Consider the following 14,997-nt stretch of genomic DNA (forward strand, 5'->3'; position numbering starts at 1 on the left):
TTCAATTTGTCCTCACCAATTCTTCCTGCACATGTGAAATGTGAGTGGGGTTTTAGGGTGCTGGCAGTGAATATAGGCTCAGGACAGAGCATGGGAGCTGCTACACTAACACTGCACTACTAAATAGTGACATATCAGTGCCACAGAGGGACATCAATGGATCAGTCAGGGTGCCAGGCTATATCATTACAATCTATGCCACTGGAGGCTTTTGCTACCTGAATGTGTATTCCAAGAACACAAGGAGAAGAATTACATTTTTTTTTGTAAAGAAAAAACAATAAAGAATTTGGGTATTTCTAAGTAGGAAAAAGAGGCACATAAATACACATAAGGAGGAGGTGAATTTGCAGAGAAATTTGAGTGTTTTAATAGATCTGCCACCATAAATGTAACTATTCATGTAAATAAAAAGGAACTGGTAAAGAAGACCTCAGAATGCATTTGGATTTTGGACTTCTTACAGCACTCTGCCACTGTATAAAGGTGTGCCTGCCAAAGCTGTGCACATCACACATGGTCAGAACTCATCCCTATACAGGCCACCAATTGCTGGCATCAGTGCTTGGCACCAGTCAACATTGGATGGGAACTGACTGGCACTGTTTGTTATCTTACTCTAAAACTTTCATACCTTCTCTGTGAGTTCTCACAGGCAGCTCCTCGCAGCACTGACTCCTTTTCTCTTTCTTCTGCACAGCCAGCTGACTTCTTCCTGTCCCTAGCAGCACATGCTAACCCTCACTGTCCCTTGTACAACTGCCTGATCCTTACGCCCCACAGCACAACAAACAGACTCCAGCTCTCCCCTCAACCAGCTCACCCACTCTTTTATAACACCCATCTTATTGGACACAGCTGTGACCTATTAAGGGCAAGGCTGGTCCTTCTCTTTGGTTCTTAGCACAGCTGCAACTCCTCAGGGGTGAGATTGCCTCAGCACTGTCTCTGTTCTCTCACAATCCATCCTCCCACAACACATGATTCCATCTACATGTTCAGGACCATATATGCCCAAGCTAGTAAAGGAAAAGTGTGTGCACTCTGGGCCCACAGGCAGGATATGGGCAGAATAGGAAACATCAACACTGGTCTGCAATTCACAGGAAAGAATCACCTGAATTGCTATATTTATTTTGTGAAAAAGTCTGATGACACTACTGTGGATTTTTTTAGCATAATGCACACAATGGGTAGGTGGTAAACAAAATTACTGTTCCATTGCCTTCCTGTGACTATGGTCTAAATCGGTGGGAATACTCCACCTTGCTAAAGCTCCACATGCTGCCATGCTCTGGGAATGGCATGGATCACTCTCCTTTGAACTGGAATGTCACCAGTTCAGCCAGCAGAGCACTGTGGTACTGCACTAATCCCAGCATAGCATTATTCTGACACAAGTACGCAATAAATTAAATGAACTGCATTATGTACATGCAACATCTGTGCCTGCCTAGACATGACTTTACCTGATTGAAAGTGAGCTCTGGGATCAAATTCCACAAATGGTTGAATCTTTACATCTCACCATGTGTTAAGTGTGTCCAGATGGCAGGTGATACACTACTGTTAACAATCCACTTTCCCTTCCCTGAAGTGTCTTTGTAGCACATTGCTGATGTTATTGTAAAGATAGAGGTGATTGAATATGCAAAATATTTTAAAATAATCCTTGTGAGAAAAATGGAACACATTCATGTGCTTTAAATAGAAACATACACACACGGTGTATTTTGCAATGCTGTCAACACAGTCATTGTCCAGTTACAGAAAGAAAAAGTCAGAGATAAACAGAGTTATAATAGGAGCATACTGATTTGAACACTTTGTGTTGGCACTTACACTTACTCAAAGCCATTCTTTTAGCAGCCTGCAGAAACAGATCCCAGACTTTTCAGCCAGGTTTGGAGATGCTCCCCTCAGAAAAGTGGTGCACATTAGAAATTATTTGTCATAAAACTCAAAGTTTTTTCATCCTTCAGCACAGATGTCATTTCAGTGTAAATGCAAGTAAAAATTATTGCCCCCACTGCATTTCCACTGGGTAGCTCAGGTACCACAGGTCAGTTATTAAGGATCCTGGGATGGCTATTTAATCACTAACACAAATATGTTTAGTATAGGTGTTTCGGTGACTGTGAAAGACTGGAAAATCTGTAGGGTTCATTGCCCTTTAAACTCACACTTCTGCACGATGTGAACCAGTGGCCTAATGCTGGGCTGCAGTACCAAAGATTACAGGGTCAGGATCTCCTTGGGATTCTTTTCTTACTCTGTCTCTATCCACATACATTTTCTCATTTCAGCTTCTGGAAAATAAGTGCATTTAGGAGGAAATAGAGCAGTTTTTTTACAGAAGTTAATTTAGTTGCTTAGTGTAGGTCTGCAAAAGGAAACAAACAAACACAAAAATTAGCACATGAGTAGTTGGGGAATGCTTCACGTTTTTGAGCTTGTATATTTTTTCTAAAACAGACCTATGTGGTGAAAATTTAAAACTGCAATTTATACCCATTCATTTGATTATTCAGAATATGTGTAATCCCTGCTTTTCCATTTTATAATCCTCTCAGATTTTCCCGGATATTCCAACAAGGTAAAAATGAAACACAGTGTATCAAAAACACTTAATATCCATAAACTGGCAGCTGGAAATCCTCTGTCCTCCAGCCATGGAAAGGGGCAGAGGTGATTAGGGAAGACCCACTGATTCCTGAGCTGCCTAGTGTTTATTTTCTTATGCCTTTCTGGGCAATTGCCCAAAAGCCTGTGCCTTGGTGGGTTCTTTGATCAGACAAGTGTACAGTCCAGAGTCCAGGCAACTGATGGTACCTAGGAAAGCATTCCTCTAACAGCACTGGCAGTATGAATCAGGAAGGATTCATGACTTGACCAAAGCAAGAGGAGGAGAGTTGTGAACCTGCTGCAGTGTCCCATGGCACAGCCAGGCAGCCACACTCCATCCCTCCACCTGCAGCTACATTTGCTCCATTTCTCCTCTGCATCTGCTGTTCCATCACCTGCATTATTACTGCTGCAGGAACTGCTTACACAACAACAACATACAACAACCTTTTCCTTCATTTTCTCTTTTTTAACTCTACACCATTCCCACTGTTCCTAACATGAGACAAGTTCCTCACCTCACTCTGTTCCTGGGAGTTCAGCATTTCCAGGTGCTGCCCTTCCCCTTAGGGTTACTCCCTGGCTGCACTTGCCAGTGTTTTGTGCACTTGTCCCCTCAATGCCACGTTCTAGAGACAAACATCACAGCCCTAATCAATAGCTATCCTCAGGGAGCCTTTTGTAGAATTGTGTTTAGAAAAAGTATGTGGAACTTAACCTTAGATCTCAACAAGGAGGCACGGCTCTCAAGTTTTATTGATTGAAAAAATAATATAAAGCCACATGAAAATCTAGGTTGTAGGGCAAAGGGAGAGTTTTGCAAAAATCAGGCAAAAGAAAAAGTTTTTATTAATTTTGTGTATCTCTATACAATGGTAAGCTGATAGAAATTGTGTTTCATATCGCAAAAATAGGTATAAGCCATGATAGTATTTGATAATGATTGAAAGAATTTCTGTCTTCTCAATCCTGAGTATTCTGCTCATTGGGCATAAAAAGAAGTCTACGTATCTACCCCAAAGCAATGCCAGCATGATAGGCAAGTAGACCTTAACACCCACAGCTGAGCAGCTCCTGTCAAACCCTTCAGATACACCATAAACAAAGGGATTTCAGTAACCCACTGCCTACTTGGGCTGAGGTCACAACACTCAGGAGATTTTTTTTTAAGCTTTGTTTGTTGGTTTGTGTTTTGTTTGTTTGTCTCTGTTCCAGACTACACTATGGTTTGTGAAATGCTTCCTATTATGGGGAGTCAAGGTTCTCTCAGTAAAATGGTTGCAGAAGTTTCTTGAGAATATAGGTCAGAATTGTTATATAAGTACTAAACAATGACTTGAACCAGGAGAATGAATAACAGTCTCTAAGTACCATTCACACCAGTGTACCACAAATTGTCATTTCAATCATTATTGCAATTATTCCTGTAACAGCTCTGGAAAGCTGGAAAGAATAATTAGTCCTTAGTAACCATTAAGGAGGGGAAAAAAGTGAGAAAAAAGAAAATTAGGCTTGCATCATTTAAATGAAAAGCTCATGTCTAAGTATGAAACAAGAAAAAAATTAAAAATACACATTGTTTTATGTATATGCAATATAGAACTATATCACTTCCAAACTGAAATATGCATGAAATATTGAAAGATCAGTGTGGAAACTAAAATATCAAAGCTAATTAAGAAAATTAACAATTTGGTATTTTACTGAAAATGCATGTAATTAGAATTACAACAGCACGATATGTGCTTGGAGAAAATTGAAATACAAAACCAGTGTGTGAGTTCTGCACAGAACGGGAAAATTGGCTGTGAGGGAAGAGAAACCAAGTTTACTTTATGATCTTTCCTGAGAGGGGAGGGATGACAAGTGTGCTTCCTTGGCTTTTCTGCTTGTTTTCCTCTACTCTGTGGTACACTGTCAAATCTGAAACGGCCTTAGAATTCAACCAGTCCCTCACTTGGGATAAACAAATGAAATATGTGAAAGAGGATTATTGTGATCATCACCAGAATGATTTTTCCACAAGAAATTATATAAAAAATTTTTTCTTCTGTACTTTCATATTATTCTCCTTTTGCAAACATACAGATACTATCAAGTAGATGCTCGTAGGCATGTGTGAGGTATGTAAATGTATTTATTCTGTTACCAAAATATACATTTTAATCTCTGCTCTGTCTAGCTTATTCATTTCAATTCAAAGAGGAAAATAATTCCTTTCATAACTGTGAGGGACAAACTGTGTTGGAAAATACCACTTTACCTTTTCATCCTGGCACTTGACAAGGGTCTTCCAGCCCCTGGTGATGCTGAAGTGCTGCCACATTTGGGCAGCGAACATTTGTTTCCTTTCAAAAGAACTGATTTAATTCCCAGCAGATCTTGCTGAAGCCCAAAGGACAGTGAAGCAGCAGCTGATGTGAACCTGCCTCCATGGTCTCTGTGCTGACCGCCTAGAATGTTCTCATGCCATTTTCAACTTGAGTGTTCTATCAATCTTTTTCTGCTCTATTGAGAAATAATAGTCCTACCTTTAAAAGGTTGGCCCTTGGCCTGGAAAGAAGGGTGGTGTACCACAATAATTATGGACATTTTTTCCAGGAGGGTTGGTTTATCTGTGTGTTTTCATGCTTTGGAGTAGTGACAAACAGCATTTTTTGTTCCAAAGTAAGATGGCTACCCTGTAGTAGAATCAGTTTAAAGAAGATTTTTGTCATTGAACTGGAAAAGAAAAAGATAGGCTTGTCACTTTCCCTTTTTTTTTTTTTTTTTTTTTTTTTTTTTTTTTTTTTTTTTTTTGGTGAAGGAGAAGTATGTTAAAGATTTCAACAGTGATATTCTTAGACAACTTCAATTTCACATGAAAGCATGTTTCTGCCTCCTCTGCCTCTCCTGTACTATATTGATAGGTCTTTGGTTGTGCCTACTGTTGTGAAGAAAATTAGCTCTTTCTCATTTCCACTTCAAAACACTGCCTGGCAGAACCATCCTCTACCTTACCTCAAATGCATGTACTTTAGAAAGTGCCTTGGAGGAAGATTCTGGTAAAAGTATGAATACAGTACATGATTTCAGGAAGGAATAAAATCATATCTGCATATACATGTGTATATTAATTCACACACACAAGTGCAATAAATATTTAGCATATGTGCAAATATACTCATAAATATGCGTGTGTACATTTCTAAATATGCAAACACATGTATTAATATACAACTAAACATACAAACCTCAATGCAATGTACAGATAGCCAATCTAATTTTCAATTAACTTGCAATCAGAAGCTTGAGTACTTTGTGTGCTCACACCCACACGAACATTTGTCCTTTTCAGCCAAAACCACAAAGATTTTATAGAGATGACTGTAAAAATAATAAAATTTAAATTAAACAATTATTAGGATCATCATCAAATTGAAGGATGGGAGGATAAGTACACTGCACATGCTTTGAAGACTCCTTTTCCTTTGCCACTGAGGACATCTGCTCTTTACCCAAATGCCAATGATTTGAGGAGGTATGGAAAATTGTGCACAAGGTACTCCCATGTGTTGAACTGAATATTTCCTATATGGCAAGTCCCAGTGGTCAGAAAACAAAGTGATTCCATGATTTATTAGCATTCAAAAAACTACACAGATTCTCACACTCCTCGTGTTGTGTTTTTTATTCTACACAGAATAGCACATGGTTTTCTGCATACAGATTTATTCATGTGCAAACTGTAGGCTTGTTCAAAGTATATCTTAAGCAGAGACTATGCCTAACTCTTAAATTTATTCAGCAAAAATTATAAAAGAGTAGCAAAATAAATAAAGAAATATGAGGGAAAACAAAGTTCCATGGAAATCTATTTCTAGAAATTACTTTTTACACATCACTTGAGCAGATATCTCTGGAAAGGAAAAAAACTTTCCTATGGAAAAGTAAAACATGGATTAATTTAATTATTAATTTTTCCAATTGAATCTTTGTAGAGCAGTACTATTTGAAATTTTGAATTGAGCTGAAGTATCAGACTCTATGAACTTATAAATCTAAGAGATTCTTTGTGAATGATAACCATTAACAATTAATCCATCACGTTCCTGCTATCAGACAGAACTGGACTGGAGTTTCAGTCAGGAATTCTAGCTTGCTTTCCAATGCCATGTTCTGCTTTTAAAGGGAGCAAGCATAACTTCTAGATCTTAGAGCTCTGATCAGATTTCCTGCACCTCTCTCCACTGCAGATGAAATAAAAACTCTCAGGTAGTGAAATCCCTACAATTTGCTTCTGAACTCTTACTTTCAAGCAATGAAACCACATAATTGTCTACTAGGCTTTAAATTATCCAGTCTTTTTCTGTTAATGTCTGCATGGAAAAGAATCCCAGTACAGAGTGGACTTCTAAGTAATTTCTGGTTTTCCAATGATTAACTGGGTAATCAGAGTTTGAATAATCCCAGTCTTTTCATTTGTGACTGAAAGCATTCTGAATTGCCTTCTCATTGCTGTGGCTTACCTGTTTGTGTAAAGTGTCTGGCGGTGCTGCATAATGTGTGATCATTTTTGGAAGTTTGAGTGTTTTGGTGAGGAGCAGTTTGGATAATTGTACTGCAAAACCACTGGATTCAAAGGCTAAGTTGGGGGAAGTGTGGTGTGTGTTTACTGTCACCTGAATGCTCAGTGTACCTCCCTGGCAAAGAACTCACTTTGTATCTCAGCCAATTAAATTGCACTAATCTTTGTCTTTTACACCATTCTGTTACTATTTAGTTTTAAATAGTTTTATAAACCTCATTGATTGATTAGGAGGGATAGAGAATTCCAGGTAGCTGAGACTCTGGCTAGGCACACCCTTCAGTCACACAGCTCTGTGAGATCTTTGGCAGGAACAGCAGATCTGTTCCAGAAGAGATGGTATATGACAATTATCATATGGGCCAGAGCAGAAAGTAAGGTTTGAGTTCACCACTGTACATACTGCAGAAGAGACCTTCATGGGTAAAACTCCCTTACTGCCTGCACATTGGCAAAGAACTTGCATTCAGCAAACATAGGTAAATGAAAATACCAAAGCTGGCATATGTAAAAGGTGATGGATGTGCCTCAAAAGGCCCTTGATAATGCAGATACATAAATATTGTATATTGTAACTAACCTCTTTCATGCAAGCCACCAAGCAAAGTGAAAATGACAATATAAACACATTTCTCAGTATGACCAGCATGATGAGAAGTCTCTTTCGTTTAGATAATTTCATTTCTATTTTCTTTTGGCTTTCATAAAGACCACTCATGTGTGAAAAGAGTGAATCATTTCTACAGATATTTATTGATTTAGGTGGAGACATAGTTATCAGAAAACTCCAGGCCAAAGAAATTAAAAGAAGATGCTGTGTGAGTATTTCCCAGGGCTAATTTAACCCTGTAGAGCAATGGCCCTGTCATACCTGCAAGAACAGATAACCAGAGGATGCTGAGAACAGCCAGAATCAGCCCAGGGCCAGCAGCCCACGCTGGCATCACCCAGGGCTGTGACTCAAACCGGAGCCGAGAGCAGCAGCTCCTCCTTGCAGATGAAGAACCCAGGAACACACATTTCTATCTCAGGAGGCAAAGAGCAGCCAGAGGTGCTGTGAGGACAGAAGCAGCACCTGTGGCCCTGAGCACAGCACGGGGATTGCCCCACAGGCTGGCTGGGCAGGGAATGCAGAGCCAAGAGGTGATGGTTGTGTGGGTGCTTGTGTGCTATTAATTATAACAACTTGCTTCCACTTAGCACCAACAGCTGCACCTCCTCCCAGCTTGAGTCCCTATTAAGGAATAATCATTTACATCATGTTTACTCCTGACTACTTCATGAATGGACCTCAGAATTTCAGCTCATGCTGAACTATGAGCAGCAACTATGCTGCTCATAGTTCAGGGCAAATAGTTAATTACAAAAAAAATTAAAAAAAAAAGAGGAAGAATTAAAAGAACAGCATGTCTTTCATCCACCTAGGCTTTTGCATATGGACAGGGGAAAGGGAACTTGATTTTTATGACATCGTTGGAATTCCTGAAATTTACAGCAATTTGAAGGGGAAATTATGTAATTTAGATTTTTGAGAAAATGGAAGCCATCTATTTAACACCTTCTTGGGCTAGTAATAGAAGTTTGTGTGCTGGAAACCTTCTTTGAAATGAACCTGAAACAAGTTAGCTGGCAGGTAGGTTTGTGCTGCAAGGGATTCTGACAGCCTGTCAAAGTTCCACTTTTCTCACATTCAATCAACCTCTCTCTTCTAAAGAAAGCAGAAAATATGTCAAAATGACAGCTGCCGAAGCATAGCAGGAGCAGCAGCCAGCTAACTGCTAGGCCTATTACCTTAGGAAAAAATCAGGGAAAACTTGTGTAAATGGCACACACTGAATGGGCTTATAATTTGTCTGGTCAAGTAATGACTCAATTAAAGACTAATTAACCCTTCAGCTACTGTTACTAATGTCTCCGCAACTATTTTTCTTTTATTATTATTATTTTGAGGTTTTGGCTCATATAGCAGCAACAAACTGATTTACAATGGGATTCACTTTGATGCTTCTAATGACTTTCCAAAATTAATTTGCCACAACATTGAGTAGAATTAATTTGAAAGCAAATCCAGCAGTGACAATAATATAATTATATGGGATTTTAAACCGCTATATTATATTGGGTCAATATAATCTTGATGATCTTAAAAGCTGGAAGAAGAAATAACAGTGTTTGTTTGTCTGAGAGCTCAGTTACTGCTAATGGTTCTGCTCAGCAGAACTTTCTATGTGCAGAGAGCACCACACCCTCACCCAACCTGCTCAGATTACTGGAAGAGATCTGGTTGAGATCTCTGTCCCATTTCCTTCACTTTAGCCCTGGTTTTGCCAGCAGTAAGTTCTTTTGGCAATGGCAAAAAAGAACCTGGTCTTAGCCTGGAAGGCTTAAATGTGTGTTCTGCAAGTTTTACTCTGATAACTCCATCTCTACACCTCGGCTAAACCTGACTGGAATCTCAGGACAAAGAAAGGCAATGCTCTGACTGCATGGCTCAATTTCAAAAGTCTTCTGCAAACAACAGAGCTCCTCAAGCTTCTCACAGAAAGGTCATAAAAGCCTTTCTCTGGGAAAATCTTAAGCAACATAAATAGACAGGAGGCTCCTGACTGTAAAGGCGTGTGTGCACACAGAAAGTCTGAGCCAGGGACCAGGCATATGAACGTGGAGCTCCCAAAGATTGAGCTGCAGGGTGGATTTGTCCTAACACCTTTAGCTACAGACTTTACCCTTGATACCTTGTACTTCAAAGTTTGAAAAAGAAATGGCGTTAGGCATTTTTTATGAGTTTGGGAAGCTTTAGATGGACAAGATACAAACACTGAAAAATAATACATCTGAAAACAGCAAAATGGCACTGAGAATTATTTGTTAGAGCTGGAAACAATACATCCCATCTTCCCATTGTGGGAAAGTATGAGTGATATATGTTATTTCCAACCCCCTCTTTAGTAGCTTTTAGTGCCTCTAATTGCACATCTTCTAATGCAAAGTAAAAGCAGACTAAGTCCTACCTCGGAAATCAACTCACACAAAATCCAACCACTTCAATTTATATGGCTTAATCTTTACTCAGCAGATCCTGCTTAAGTTTCGAAGTGCAGAGTGAAGTAAATCTCCTTTTAAAGGCTATAGTCATTCACTTGCTCACTGTGGCTGAGAAACAGCCTTCCAAGTGGGATGGGAATCTCTCCTCTGTTACCCTGAGCTGTTCCATAAGGCTCTGAGAGCAAATTCCCTCTAAGTAATTTCTAAAGGAGAGGTTTCCAGCTGTGAGGCATGTTTGCTTGTGTTATATGAGCACCCTAATTGCTCCACAAAGAGCATTATGTTCTCATACCCAACCTTTGAGAAAAATTACAGTGATGCTGTGGTGATAAAAATGGGAGTGAGCAACAATCCCAAGAAAATCAAATTCGACAAGCCATTCTTGCTGTAGCCAACTGTGCAGTCTTAGTCACAGCCTTTACTTTCACATACCTCATTTATAGAGAACAAAATCTAGGTTCCATGTATGTTACTGCAAACAGCCCCCACACAACCCTTAAACTTGCTTTCCTTAAAACTTCCATCTGCCTTACAATTTGCCTTTTCTTGGGAAAGCAGAAAAACTTTCAATTGGTATCAGACATCCTTCATTATGTCCCATTTTTTTTTCATTAAGAATGCTTGACAAGCTTAAATTCAAACATCAAAATAATAGTTAGCAAAGAAATGGTAAGCTAAAGCACTACACTTTTGTTCTTTGTTTTTAGGAGGCTTCTTTTTCACGTTGTTTGGTGGAAATAAATAAAAAAAAAAAAACAAAACAAAAAACCAAACCAACAAAAACAAAATCCCAAACCAAAGAACTCTCATAATTAAGACCACTGCAGAGTCATGGTAGCCCTGGAGGATGTACCTGTAAGAATTCAGCACTGCTCATTAATTCCAATTCTCAGGCTGTTAAATACAGCTAAGCTCAGTGCAGGATTACAAATTTAGGCAGGGAGAGAAAACCAGGTCCCTGTTCTTTACAAGTGCTCATATTTTTATTTATTTTTAACACACTTCCCTGTATAGACAATAACTCCTGAGCTATTTCAATCTCTCTGACTCAATGCCTGTGTCAATCATGAGCCAAGCATTTCATACACAAAAGTCTTCACTTGATATTAATTCCTGATGTGGTGAAAACACACAGAGGGGATTTTGTAAATAGTTATTTATCAGAATCTGCAATTAACACATCTCCTATTAAAACATGATCATTTGCATTCTTTTCAAAATTGACTATGTAGGTAGAGCTTCACCGACCTGCCTAGAGACTGAAGATGACAATATACAAAATAGACACAGCAGAACAGCAACCAAACTGATTTCAGCTTGGTGAAGCCCTGCCCGGAATGATGTGCCCTAGAGCCATTTACTGGGGGAGAGGAAGATGTGGGAGAAAAAGGGAGCATTTCTGTGTAATCAGAAAGCATCAAAAGATAGGAGAGGATTTATTTAGGATGAAAGAGCTACATGCAGGCACCAGAAAATGAATTGGAACTTGCATGTGACAAGATCAGCCTCTAATTATGATGTATGGAATTATTTCCTCATAGTCTGTGAGGTATTTGGAAAAAGGGCTTCTGCTGGAAGCTCTTGATGACAGCTGGTGCTCCTGGGTGAGAAAAGCAAAATCAGAGGTATGATCCTTCAATTTATCTTAAGAATATACCAATATATGGTTCTAAACACCCTAAAACATACCTGTGCTCTGTCCCTCATTCTTAATTTCAGCTCTGCAGAGCTCCAGCGTGATGCACACAGCTTGATTATAAAGCAGTCTGTCTCTGGATGCTGGAGGTGACACGCTCTCTGCCTAAGGGATTAACCAAGAGGCAAAGTTGATCTGAATATCCGGGGGAAGCAGAGTTCTATTGACTCCGTGAGTCTCAGAATTTCTCATGCATTAAAACAGGAGTTTTATCCAGCAGGAAAATGAGATCAAAATCTCTCAAGGGACCATGGAAACTCCTGCACCTCATTTGAGCATAAATAACATGATAAGCATCACATCCTCCTATAACTGCCTGTATTTAGATTGAAATCAGGAAAAAAAATGTAATTATAGATATATAGATCTAGAGCTTACAATATATGGACATTTTGCTAATATTTTCCAATGAGATATTCTGATCCAGAGCCAACTTAAAAAAAAAAAAAAAAAAAAAAAAGAAAAATTCTATTTTGAATGCCATGTTAAAAATAGTGGCTGAAAGATATACATTTTTTCTTTCACTGTCTTTAGGACTTATCAGCAAAAAAATTACATCAATTTTAAGCAAAGAATGTGACATTATTTAAAAATTGCATTGGAAAATTTTGAATAAATATCTCAAACAAAAAATGTTTAATTAAAAATTAATGATGCACTATATATACTAAAAGATGTTACTCCTCTCTGCCAAAATCTGATTCTAAGTAACCTACGCTTTTAGTCCTACATGTTGTGACAGCAAATTAAATATTTCTCCAAATCTAAAATGCTTAATGAGTTCAATGTAAACATGCAAAATGTTTACTAAACTTACATTCAATGACTTCCATACAAATATACTCAAATATTTCAATATCTTTATCTTAAAATGGTACTTAATTTAGTAGTTTTCTAAAACTGCAAATGTATTTTTCAGGAAGGATGACGCTAAGGTAACCCACATATTGTCTCTTCCAGTTTTTCTTTCCTAGAAAAGATACATACTGTATTTCCTGGTGAAACTGAAGTCTTTCACAACCAAAATAAATTAATTTTAACTGACTTTTTTCCATGCAGTATTTTCAACAATGATCAGCAGAGCACAATAATCTGTGTTATATGTTGTGCTCTGCAACTATAGGCCTGCTCTCAGTGGATATTTAGAAACCTCTCACCAAGAAATTTTCAAAGGGTTCCTTCTGCACTGAATTTAATTTACACCTCAACTAAGGAACCAAACTATATTAATATACTTATTTGGTAAATATATGAAAAAAAAAAAACTTCATTCTGTATGGAGCAGCAGATTAAATAACCCTTATGACTTATTAAGGAAAAAATTTCTTCTTGTGCCTGTCTCTCTGATACACATCAGAGATTTCATGGGATGGTGTCAAGATTTCCTCCTGTATGTGACTGTCAGTTTAGCAGCTACTGCTTAAGATAATATGTTTTGGTTCATAAAATTATTGGATCTAAGCTTTAATTTGAAAAGCCTTCATCTTCATATGTTGCTATACCTCTGTGTATTAGTGCAACTTTAATTTTATCAGTATGATAGCTGGGGATTCACGAGAAATCTCTTCTTAGACCAACAGAAAACCAATTCTATTTGAGAGAGAAAAAAAATCTATTAACAGACATCTAGTGCTTTCACAGGATTGATTCTTTTATGGAGCGCTGGCACTTTCGGGTGACCTGGCAGCAACAAAATCAAGGTGGTCTGTGCTATTTGACAGTTAGACAATCATTTATTCACACAAGCCTGGTAAGCCCTTTTTGAACTCCTGCAGGAGGAGAACTTCAATTAAGAGTGAAGAGTAAGTTGTCCCTGATGTTATTAAAGGCAGAATAAAAGCAGGCCGCCCACCTCTCCTGTAATCTCAAGATTTCAAGATATGACACAAGAGCCACCCATCATGCATGACCCAAAACTCTGGTGCCTCTCCAGACTCCTGAAGGACTGGATTCCAAGCCCTCCAGCTGAGTGCTAAAGCCATCCCTGCAAGCACATGGCACTGCAATAAAAAGAAGGAGAAAAAGAAAGAAGTGTCTCTGTTTTCCACAATTAACTGTGTTCACTGAAGCAGGTGGGAAACCTTCAGATTACTTTGTTTAAAGAGAGCGATTGCTGAAGTCACAGATCTTTCATCTTCACTCCTTCCTTCCACCCCTGTATAATGCAAGTCACCTCCATGAGAAGGACATAAGCACTGAGTGCTCACCAGTGCAGGTGGGTGACATTTGAAAACCTTGTTCTTGTTCCCTCAATTTCATATTTTTTCATGGTTACAATTATGGCAGAGTTCATTTAGAATGCAAGCTCTGCACTGACTCCAGCTCTGTGCTGAGCCCTCGCTGTTGAAGTGGGCCATGTGATGCTGTTACTGCTGCAATATTAGCACGTGAAAATGGCTTTTTGGCAAACAAGTAAATCAGAGACAAAGCATGCTATGCACAGACTGTAATTATGGCGGCATACTTTTTCATCATGGAGTGAAAAAATTTAGAACAGTATTTACTGTTGTAATTAAACTGATTCCCCCAAGAACTACAATGAACTTTAGGAGGTGATAAATAAATGCAGCAGCAAGCTGTTCCTTTGAGATTTACACTCTGAAGATAAGATCTCATGAGTTCCTGGAGAGAGAAGAAGAAGGTAGTTTCATAATTTATCTTCTTCAGACCTGGTCCAAAACCTATTAGAGTCATTATAAGTCTATAAATTGATTTTGCCCAAAGTTCATTGTAAAGTAATTTCGTTCTTGAAATACACGTTTTAATTTTCTAATGTTAAAATTAAGCCAGAAATTGCTTATCATTCCCCTTTGAAATAAAGGGTTTAATATTTACTTTAGATAAAAAATGATTGCAATATTTTTTACACACATTTTCTGTAAAGAAGCAAAAATATTTTATGATCAGCAGCTAAGATACTTTTTATAGATCTGCAAAACCAGCATCAAGAAATATTCAAGAGAATTTGAAGTGTATATGACTGGGCACAACTTTTTTTTTGAAAAAAGTTCACATTTAAACAAGAGGGCAAGAGTTCTCCTTTCTGAATGCTTATTTAAGGGTC

The 14,997-nt window shown here is 38.3% G+C and overlaps 1 protein-coding gene and 1 long non-coding RNA gene across 3 annotated transcripts in view; one reads left to right on the top strand and one right to left on the bottom strand.

The window, feature by feature from the left end:
• The window catches only part of TENM2 (teneurin transmembrane protein 2), a 1,085,256-nt gene that overhangs the window by 1,007,703 nt on the left and 62,556 nt on the right, over positions 1-14,997 (bottom strand). The gene's annotated exons all lie outside the window — the stretch shown is intronic.
• Positions 11,763-13,952, top strand: LOC137482809 (uncharacterized). 2 transcript variants are annotated; one of them, XR_011004221.1, is made up of 3 exons: positions 11,764-11,862; positions 13,575-13,735; positions 13,824-13,952. It is a non-coding gene; the product is annotated as an uncharacterized lncRNA (long non-coding RNA). The 2 variants fall into 2 exon arrangements; XR_011004222.1 differs by lacking the exon at positions 13,824-13,952 and having other exon boundaries at positions 11,763-11,862; positions 13,575-13,810.

The sequence above is a fragment of the Anomalospiza imberbis genome, chromosome 15 (genome assembly GCF_031753505.1).
Source record: "Anomalospiza imberbis isolate Cuckoo-Finch-1a 21T00152 chromosome 15, ASM3175350v1, whole genome shotgun sequence".
NCBI lineage: Eukaryota > Metazoa > Chordata > Aves > Passeriformes > Viduidae > Anomalospiza > Anomalospiza imberbis.